Genomic DNA, 10,643 nt, shown 5'->3' on the forward strand with positions numbered 1-10,643 from the left:
AATTCTGGCCCTAGGATCATTTCAGCTGCCTACATCCAACTCTATTTACTCTTTCTAGCAAGAAAAGGAATTCAGATCAACAGAGCAAGGGAACAGGACGCCACGCTCCTCATGACCTCAGCACGCATAGGAGATGGAGAGACCACAGATGTCATTTACTTTCATGTAGAAAAAACGAACACAAACTTCTGGCAGAGCCGCCTTTGGACCTGGGGCCCCTGCTGTGCAGTGTGGGTAACGCTGGAGAGAGCAGATGGAAATGGGAGAAAGGAACCAAGGGTCTGAGAGTGATGGGCTGGACAAAAACCATCCTCAGAAAGAGAAGGCCCAGCTCCCCTCGTGGGGATGCTGGGAGCCAGACTGAGAGCTGCTGGCCAGCGGCCTGGCTACAGGTGATGGGCTTGAGAAGATGCAGGGATGCAGGGGCAGTGGGAGATGCATCCGTTCTTGGGGAGCAGACCAGTAGGAGGGACGAAACCCCTGCAGGCTTGGTGGCCAATGGAAAGAAGGAAGGAAGAAGGGGAGATTAAGTGCGGCAGCAACCAGAGAGACTCCTGATGTCGGCAGGCACCCACCCCTCCCACCACCAGACCACGGACGCAAGAACAGCTGCACTTCATCGCGCAGCCGGAAGAGGGCGGCCTCGCGCCAGGAGGCCGCGTCCTACTGCGCGCTCATCTGAGGGAAGGCACTGCAGGGAGAAGAATTAAAACGAGAATAAAACTTTTCTCTTGAAAAATGTCCCAGAAAACGAACCAGGAAGCAGAATAAATCTCTCATGCCTGAGTCAAAACATTTGAAAATATGAAGGAACACCTTGCATCAGAAGTTCAGAACCTCAAAACAACAGTAGGCAATAAAAAGAAGACATGAGATGAAAAACAATGAAAGTGAGGAAACAAATGGAGGAAAACGTAAAGACCAGCTTAGAAATAAAGTCTCACAAAGTTCCAAGGGAGCAGGCATTTGAGATTGTTAAGTCGGAAGCTGAAGCAGAGGCACTGAAGCAGGGAGGCAGGCAAACAACAGGACAAAGCGACCTAAACCCGAACTAAAAGGGCTCACCTGTTCCTGGAAAAACGACCTAGAATGGTGAGCGCTAAGACTACACTAGTAGAAAATGCAAACGACACAGGGCTTCCCTGCTGGCACAGGGGTTGAGAATCTGCCTGCCAATGCAGGGGACACGGGTTCGAGCCCTGGTCCGGGAAGATCCCACATGCCGCGGAGCAACTAAGCCCGTGCGCCACAACTACTGAGCCTGTGCTCTAGATCCCGCGTGCCACAACTACTGAAGCCCGCACACCTAGAGCCCGTGCTCCGCAACAAGAGAAGCCACCGTAATGAGAAGCCCGCGCACCGCAACGAAGAGTAGCCCCCCGCTCGCCGCAACTAGAGAAAGCCAGCGCGCAGCAACGAAGACCCAAAGCAGCCAAAAATAAATAAATAAAATAAAAATGATATTAAAAAAATGTAAAAGATACAGAAACTCCCCTTAGTGCCTACAACCCACAACGTATACGTAGGGGGAAAAAAATAGGTTGGTATCAGACTTCTCAAGACGCTGTGAAGCAGAAATGATAAAAAAAAAAAAAAAAAAAAAAAAAAAAACACCCTCAAGTTTGGGGACTTCCCTGGCGGTCCAGTGGTTAAGACTCCGCGCTCCCAATGCAAGGGGCCGGGGTTCAATCCCTGGTCAGGGAACTAGATCCCGCATGTCGCAACTAAAGATCCTGCATGCCGCAACTAAAAGATCCCGCGTGCCACAACTAAGATCCAGTGCAGTCAAATAAATAAATAAATGTTTAAAAAATAAAGAAAATAAAATTTGAACCAAGTATTTTATATATAGTCAAGAGTATAATCAAGCATCAGTGCTACAGAAAAAAGTTTTTAAAGCCCTAAACTTCGATTTTAATAAAAAAAGGAAAAGAAATGACAATACACGAATCAAATTCCCAATTCAAAAAAAACTGTGGGGCGGGGGGGAACCAAAGCGAACAGAAGAAAGCATGGAGAAGAAAATCATAAGGCTAGAAGCAGAAGTAAATGGTGCAGAGAACAAACCTAGATGTGATTAATAAAGCAAAAGCTTGGTTTTCTGAAAAATTAAAAGACCTAGATGAGCAACTAACTAATCTAATCAATAAAAGAGGGACAGTACAAATATACAAATAATAAATACTAAGAGTGACGTAATTATTGAAAGAGAGAAAAAAATTTTTAATGATAACAGACTATTTCATATACCCCTCCACAAATACAGGACCTCAGATGAAGGGGATAACTACCTAGGAAAATACACTTAAGCAAAACTTATCCCAGTTGAGAGAGAAAGGTTAAAGAGATCAATTTCAGTAGAAAATAAAGAAACATAATAAGAAACTACCCCAGCACAAACAACCAGGATCAGATGATTTCACACAAAAAACTCTACAAAATCTTCAAAGACCAGATTTTCCTAATGACACATAGATGGTTTGAGAACATAAAAGAGAAGACTTCCAAATTCTTTTAACGAAGCCAGTATAATATTGATAACCAACCTAATAAAAATTGTAAAAAGAAAGAAAATTACCGACCAACATCTCTTAGATATATCAGTGCAAAAATCTTAAAGAAATATTAACAAACATAATCCAACAGCACATTAAGAAAATAATACAGTATGACAAAGTAGGACATATTCCTAGGATTCAGTGATAGTTAAATATCAGGGAATTTGTTAATGTAATTCATCTTATTAATAGATATGAAAATAAATGTCATAGGAGTAAATCTATAGACTTTGAAGTAACTCTGAATAGATTAACTATCCTTCTTAATTAAAAATATTCAAGAGAAATATAATCTCTTAAAGTTGTCATCTTACAGGACTTCCCTGGTGGTCCAGTAGTTAAGAATCCGCCTTCCAATGCAGGGGGACTTGGGTTCCATCCCTGGTCAGGGAACTAAGATCCCACATGCCGCAACTAAGACCCAACACAGCCAAAAATAAACAAATAAATAAATAAGCAAAATAAAATATAACTTTAAAAAAATAATAAATTTTATTTATTTATTTTTGGCTGTGTTGCGTCTTCATCGCTGCTCACGGGCTTTCTCTAACTGTGGCGAGCGAGCGGGGGCTACTCTTCGTTGCAGTGCGAGGGCTTCTCATTGCAGTGGCTTTTCTTGTTGCAGAGCACGGGCTCCAGGCACATGGGCTTCAGTAGTTGCAGCACGCAGGCTCAGTAGTTGTGGCTCGCGGGCTCAGTAGTTGTGGCTTGCGGGCTCTAGAGCACAGGCTCAGTAGTTGCGGCACACGGGCTTAGTTGCTCCGCAGCATGTGAGATCTTCCCGGACCAGGGCTCGAACCCGTGTCCCCTGCATTGGCAGGCGGATTCTCAACCACTGTGCCACCAGGGAAGCCCTGTATCATGTTTTTTTTTTTGTTTTTTTTTTTTTTTAAAGTTATCATCTTACATTAGAAGAAAAATACCCATTATAAGAAAAGCATTCCCATCACTATTTGAAATTCAGTCAGGAGTATTCACTGATACAGTTAGAAAACAATAAACAATTACAGGCTTTAGAATGGAAAAAGAAGTAAAACCGTATCTATCATTTGTAGATGATACGGCAGTATACCTGGAAATCCTAGAGAATAAAGAATAAAAGTAACATATTTGGAAAACAATCAGCAACGAGTCAGGATGCAAAGTGAGCATATAAGATTCAGTAGCCATCAGAGGGCGTCCGGGATTTGCGAGGTTGTAGTAGACTGGCGGTCACATGCTCCCACTGGACCAAGAAGGAAAAAACAGGCAGGTTGCAGGTGCCGTAAGTAAACGTACTGGGGAGCTGAGAGGGACGAGGACCAAGTGGACAGGCTTCCAGAGGTGGGGAAGTCCCCCGAGCTGAGCCGACGCTGCCAGCCTGCCCTGTCTTTTCTTCCTGGGGATCTGCCAACCACCAGCGGGACTGTATCCACAGCCCAGGGTGGAGGGGCGAGCACGCTCAGCTCCGGGAAAGCGAAACCTACGAAAACCCAGAATGCGCGCTGAGTCCCGGATGCAGGCGGTGGTACCCAGGGCGGGGCGTGTATAAGGAAGAGTGACGTCCGCGGCAGTCCCACGGCCCTCAGGAGCCAAGCTCCCACCCGAGGAAAGAGGCCTGCTCCGAACACACATCTGACCTTGCTCTGAAGAGACTTGCCAGAGTCTAAAGCGGCCGCAGGAGTTGGGAGTGGGAGGCTTAAAAGCAGGGTGCAAAGACGTGGAGGGCATCTGCCGCGCTTTCCAGGACCGGCAGACACGCCTGCCCGAGTCTCCACCGGAAGCCTGAGAGGAGAGGAACAGGAGGGCGTTCGAGTTTCCTAGAGCTGCGGTGCAGCCCAAGCCAGCTCAGCCCGCGACGGAGCTGGCCTGGTGAATGCCTCATGCACTTTGATCTGGTAAAAGAGGAGATGAGGGACCCGCTACGACAGAGGTATGCGTGGCCTCCGGCTCTTATTTATACAAGGCCCCAAGGCGACCAATAGCAATAGGGGAGAAAAGCCGTAGACACAAACCAACGGACGATCCACATAATGGAGTTAACAGAAAAGGACTTTAAAATAACGGTGACAAGTATGTTCAATAATAGACTTTAAAAACTGAGAGTTTCAGGGCTTCCCTGGTGGCGCAGTGCTTGAGAGTCCGCCTGCCGATGCAGGAGACGCGGGTTCGTGCCCCGTTTCGGGAGGATCCCACATGCCGCGGAGCGGCTGGGCCCGTGAGCCATGGCCGCTGAGCCTGCGCGTCCGGAGCCTGTGCTCCGCAAATGGGAGAGGCCACAACAGTGAGAGGCCCGCATAACGCAAGGGAAAAAAAAAAAAAAAACAAGCATGAAATATGAAGCATCACAAATAAATTATGGTCAAACTTAGTTTCAATAATTCTGGGTGCCTAGCGATCTTCTAAGAGCCCAATGAAAACAAGGTTGAGTATGTTGATGGATGATGGATGATGGATGGTGGATGGATGGGGGATGGGTGATGGGTGGGGGGTGGGGGGTGGGGGGGGGAGTCTTCCTGTACCCTTCTGGCTGGTCTAAGGATGAAACTGACATGAGACAGATTAACAGGAGAGAATCTCGCAGGAGTTTAACAACATGTCTACATGGGAGAGACCCAGGAAAACTGAGTAACTCAGCAAAGGGGCCACAGCCCTCACCTTAAATACCATCCTCAGCTAAAGACAAAACAGGTTGTTGAAGGTGGGGAGACTCAGTTATGGCAGGTGACCAGGATTGTGACGCAGATTTAAGTCATTGCCTTCTCCAATGATAAGAGTTTCTAGAGATTTGGTCATCCCAAATGGAGATTTCCGTTATAAATGTAAATGTTTCTTACAAAAGGTCAACTCCTACTTGGTTGTCAGAACCCTTCCCATGTCTGCTCTTTCTCAGAAAATAACCAGCTGAAAACAATGAATGTGACAAAGAGACATATCTTAGGGTGGCAAATTCTGTTTCCTTACAGCCAGAAGGCCGGAGAGCTGATGCTGCAGTTAAAGTCCAAAGACTGTTTGCTGCAGAATTCCCTCTTGCTTGGAGGAGGTCAGTCTTTTGTTCTATTCAGGCCTTCAGCTGATTAGATGAGACCCACCCAGATTATGGAGAGCAGTCTGCCTCACTCAAATGTCACCAATTTAAATGGCAATCTCATCCAAAAACATCCTCACAGAAACATCCAGAATAGTGTTTGACCACATACTGGAGTACTGTGGCCCAGCCGAGTTAACACATACGATTAACCATCGCATTCTGGAATTAAAAAATAAAATATCTGAAATTAAGAACTCGTTTGGATGAATTAGGAGCAGAAGACGATACGAACATAGGTAGAGACAGGACAATATAAAATAGCCCAAGGGAAGCTTAGAGAGAATAAAAACAATAGAAAAAAATTAATCGGGAGCATAAGGGCCTGTGAGACTCAGTCAAATGGCCTAACTTTACATGAGATTGGAGTACCACAGGGAGGAAAGAGGGAATAAATAAATACTTGAAGAGATAACATTGTTCAAAATCCATGAAAGATAATTCACAGATCCATGGATCACAGAAAACTCTAAGCAGGATAAATGCAAAGAATGTCATCCCAGCTAGTGACACTGCAATCAAAATGCTGAAAACCAAAAAACAATACTCTTAGCAGCCAGGGGAAAGAGACACAGTATCTACAAAGCAGCAACAATTAAGAGCTAAAGCTGACTTTTCACAAAAAAGCCAGAAGAAAATGAAATTGTGTCTTGAAAGTGATGAATGACAAAGTCTGGCAACCCTGAATTCTATGCCAACCAAAAATATTATTCAGAGATATAGAAAACAAAAGAGTTTGATTTATACATAAGTTGCGATAATTCATTGCCAGCAGACTCAAACCACAAGAAATAAAAAAGGAAGCTCTTCAAGGTAAAGTGAAATGATTACAAATGAGAACATGAAACTCTAGGAGGAACGGCAGAGAAGCAGGCGTGATAAGTCCGTGTAACTGAGCAGGACCCTCTGGGGTCTTCCTGGGACAGGCCCTCCCCCCATATCCTCTGCTGTAGCTCCTCTCTGAAGTACCCAGATAACAGTATCTGATGCACATTTCCTGAGTTGTTTTATGGATGCTAAAACCACCACCAAATGGAAGAAATAAACTACTTGATGATCACGAGCCCCAGACCGACAAGCACCTCAGGATTGATCATGTTAACCACCCTCTTACCTCACCGTCAACCAATCAGAAAATTGTACCTGAGCTGATCACAGACCCTGAGGCATACCTGGAGGCACAATGTGAGGTCTTGGGGAGAGAGTGCTAGCACTAGCCTGGGGTTCTGTTTTTACGGGGTCGAGGGTGGGGGCCTGGGGTTTGGTGGGCTCACTCTTTATTAGTGACTTTAAAACAGAAGAGTGGGGATTTAAAGCATGGGTAGAGGAGAAACTAGAGCCCAGGATGGTGAGTTATAGAAACCAACTAAGAGCTCTAAAACAAAGGAGCCTGGGGGTGGGCGTGTCTGACTCCTACCTAGTCCTGTGGCTGGCAATGTGTTTAATCTAGAGAGTCATTTGGGAGTGGATGCCTGGCAAGCAAAGCTGAGGTCAGGCCCTTGCATTAGAAAAAGAGAAACCGGGACTTCCCTGGTGGTGCAGTGGTTAAGAATCCGCCTGCCGATGCAGGGGACAAGGGTTCGAGCCCTGGGCGGGGAAGATCCCACATGCCACAGGACAACTAAGCCCGTGCGCCACAACTACTGAGCCCACGTGCCACAACTACTGAAGCCCGCGTGCCTAGAGCCCGTGCTCCGCCACAAGAGAAGCCACCACGATGAGAAGCCTGCGCCCCTCAACGAAGAGTAGCCCCTGCTCGCCGCAACTAGAGAAAGCCCGCGCGCAGCAATGAAGACCCAACGCGGCCAAAAATAAATAAATAAAATAAAATAAATTTATTTTAAAAAAGAAAAAAAAGAAAGAAAGCGTCAGGGCTGCACTACATTAACCCAACTATGTTAGTTCTTATGTTAAATGTAAATGGACTCAACATTCCAAAGTAAAAGCAAAATTGTTTAGACTGGATACAAAATAATACTAAACCGGTTACAACTCTGACTTTAAAAATCAGGACACAGGGGCTTCCCTGGTGGCGCAGTGGTTGAGAGTCCGCCTGCCGGTGCAGGGGACACGGGTTCGTGCCCCGGTCTGGGAGGATCCCACATGTCGCGGAGCGGCTGGGCCCGTGAGCCGTGGCCACTGAGCCTGCACGTCCGGAGCCTGTGCTCCGCAACGGGAGAGGCCACAGCAGTGAGAGGCCCGCATACAGGAAAAAAAAAAAAAAATCAGGACACAGAATAGCTGAAAAGAAAAAGAGTGGGAAAAACATCATGCTGACAGTAATCCAAAGAAATCTTGTTTCACCCTATTAATGCCATATAAAGTATACTTTAAGGCAAGAAATATTACTAAAAGATATTTCATAGTGAAAAAAAGTCAATATAACACAAAGATATGTCAATCCTACCTCTGTATACAACTAGTAACAGCTTCAAAATGTTTAAGCAAGATATGGCAGAAGTGAAAGTTGAGGCAAATTTACAGTGACACAAATATTTTACCGTAAATCCTTTAAGTAACTGATAGTGTTGCAGGAAGGGGGACCCCTTCCAGGGCCCGAGCGTGCTCTTGTCTAATGCTCAGAAATGAATTGTCCGAGGAGACACACTGTTCAGTGTGGCCAAAAATAAATAAATAAATAAAATCGGCCCTTAGAACAAAACAAACAAACAAAAAACTCCAATAGTCTTTTGATGCTCCGACTACCTGGTCTTTGTTGCAAAACTTCTGTATATCCTCACTGCTCCCTGACCTCTTCGGAGCAGAAACTCAGAGCTATTCTGAGAGGCTGCCTCCCAGGCTTGAAGTCCTCAGAAAGGCCGCCAAATAAAACATGATTCTCAACTTTTAGGTTGTGCTTTTTTTTTTTTTTTTTTCAGTCGACATTAAACATACACATACCCTGTGACCCAGCATTTCCACTCCCAGGTACATTCTCAAGAGAAAAAAGTTCACCAAGATAAATGCCCACAAATGTTTAGACCCGTATTATTCATGAGCATCAAACCTGTCAACAACCTTAACGCCCGTTAAGGGCAGAAGAAATACATAAATGCTGGCATGGGCACACAATAGAATACTACATGGAAATGAAAAAGCAACACAGGAATCTCACAAACAGAGTGATGAGTTTAAAAAGCAGCGGAGTTCATTTCCTGGCAGCTCCACACCAGCAGAGAGCCTGTGCTGCTGGGGGGACTTCAGAGGATTCGTGAGGCCACCAAAGACAGCTAGCTCCCTTCTGAGTCACGGAAAGTCAATCGATCAGGAACTTTAACTGTATCTGTACAGTCCCTTCCCTTTTGCACTTTCTATGGTGAATACAAGTTACAGGTCTCACTCACACTCACAGCAAGATTTCGGAGAGGAGACACAGAGGTCAAGAAAGTAAAGTGAGGATTTATGAAGCAACAGCGCGCTCTCAATGCGAGCCCGGGCAGACTCACGTGAGTAGCCGCGCTGAGTTTCTTTGGCAACCTGGTCATGTGGGGTGTAGAAGTGAAGGGGCGGAATATTCATTGGGGAGGGAGGGGTTTGGGGTCGTATTCCCTGATTTTCTTCCCAGCTCCACCTTCCCAAGAGACGGAGGCATTTTTCCTTTATTTAGCCTTGATCGTTGTGTCCTGGCTTCCGTGCCCGACGGGTATTTCTTATCTGCCAGGCTAATTTTATTGTAATCAGACTATAATGAGCAAAAGGTTACTTTTGGACTCTGGAGATTCCAGCCTCTTCTCATCTTTCTTTGTCTGTCTCCAGGGCACTTGTCACCCCAAAATGTGTGGTTTCCTGTCAGTCCAGAGGTTCCTGCTTTTCTCTGTCTGTCCAAGGGCCACCGTTGTTTACAAGATGTACTGTTTCCTGCCATCTGGCCCGTGCCCCGCTTCCTCTGCTCTATCTATAGCTACCTGCCTGCTGTAACACCATGACCCACTACTCGCTTTGCACACGTAGATCTGGATTGTGTAAACTGTCAATAATACACCATCTGGCGTATAACCCTTTGTTTCAGAAACATGTAACCTTGCTTTGACCTTTAGTGGGTGGAAGAGTCCTCAGGGTTTTCGGAAAGACTGTCTCCCAGCTTATAATCCTCAGGTTGGTGCCACTAAAATTCTCTTTTCTTAGAATGACTATTGATTAATTTTTTGTGCACAGGAGGATCCTCATGGGTGGAGGTAGGGCTGGGGGCTTGCCCTCTTGTGGCCCCGGTCATCCCTGTCCTTCCCTGGCCTGTCTACCCTCATGGGGACCACAGCGTCCCTCCCACAGGGACCACAGCTCTCACCAGGCCCCGGGGGGAGGAGGGCTGGGGCCTGAGGACGAGTAGACCACTGAGGAAACCGAGTCACAAATCTGAGACACCACTGGAGGGAGAGCGAGGCCACCTTCCCAGGGGAGCTTGGGAGCCAGCAAGTGAGGGGAACTGGGAGGTCTGTTCCCCAGCAGGGGGCTCAGCAAGGAGAGCCTCGGGGTGCCGGACGCTGTGGTCCCGTCAGGACTGGCCCGGAGCCGGGAGCTCCTCCATCCCCTTCTCTGACAGGCGCTCTTGGTGATCCTGGGGGAAGGGGTGCAAATTACAAGGACCTGCAGGAAAGGCCGGGGTCACTGGGAGCCCGGGGTTGCGGGGTCTGACCCTCACCGGCTCCAGACCCCAGGCCTATGAGGGTGTCAGGCCCAGTGCAGCAGAAGCTGTGGGGAACGGGGACGGAGCGGCGGGTGAACCGGTGTCTGTGACACCCTCAGGATGGCAAGACTGCTCACTCCCCTGGGCAGAACCGGCCAAGAGCTGCCTCCCTGCCCCCAGCCCCACCCCAGGCATTAATGTGAGGAGGGAGCCAGAGGCCCCTGGGTTCAGTAGGGTGAGAGCCACTGGAACCCACTCTCTGAGCCCCTCTCCTGCCCACCCCCAGCCCAGGCTTGGGGTGCTATCAGTGTCCCAAGTCCTGACCCTGGGACCTAGTGTGTGTGTGTGTGTGTGTGTGTGTGTGTGTGTGAGAGAGAGAGAGAGAGAGAGAAGA

Source organism: Lipotes vexillifer, unplaced genomic scaffold (assembly GCF_000442215.2).
Source record: "Lipotes vexillifer unplaced genomic scaffold, Lipotes_vexillifer_v1.1 scaffold394, whole genome shotgun sequence".
Taxonomy (NCBI): Eukaryota; Metazoa; Chordata; class Mammalia; order Artiodactyla; family Lipotidae; genus Lipotes; species Lipotes vexillifer.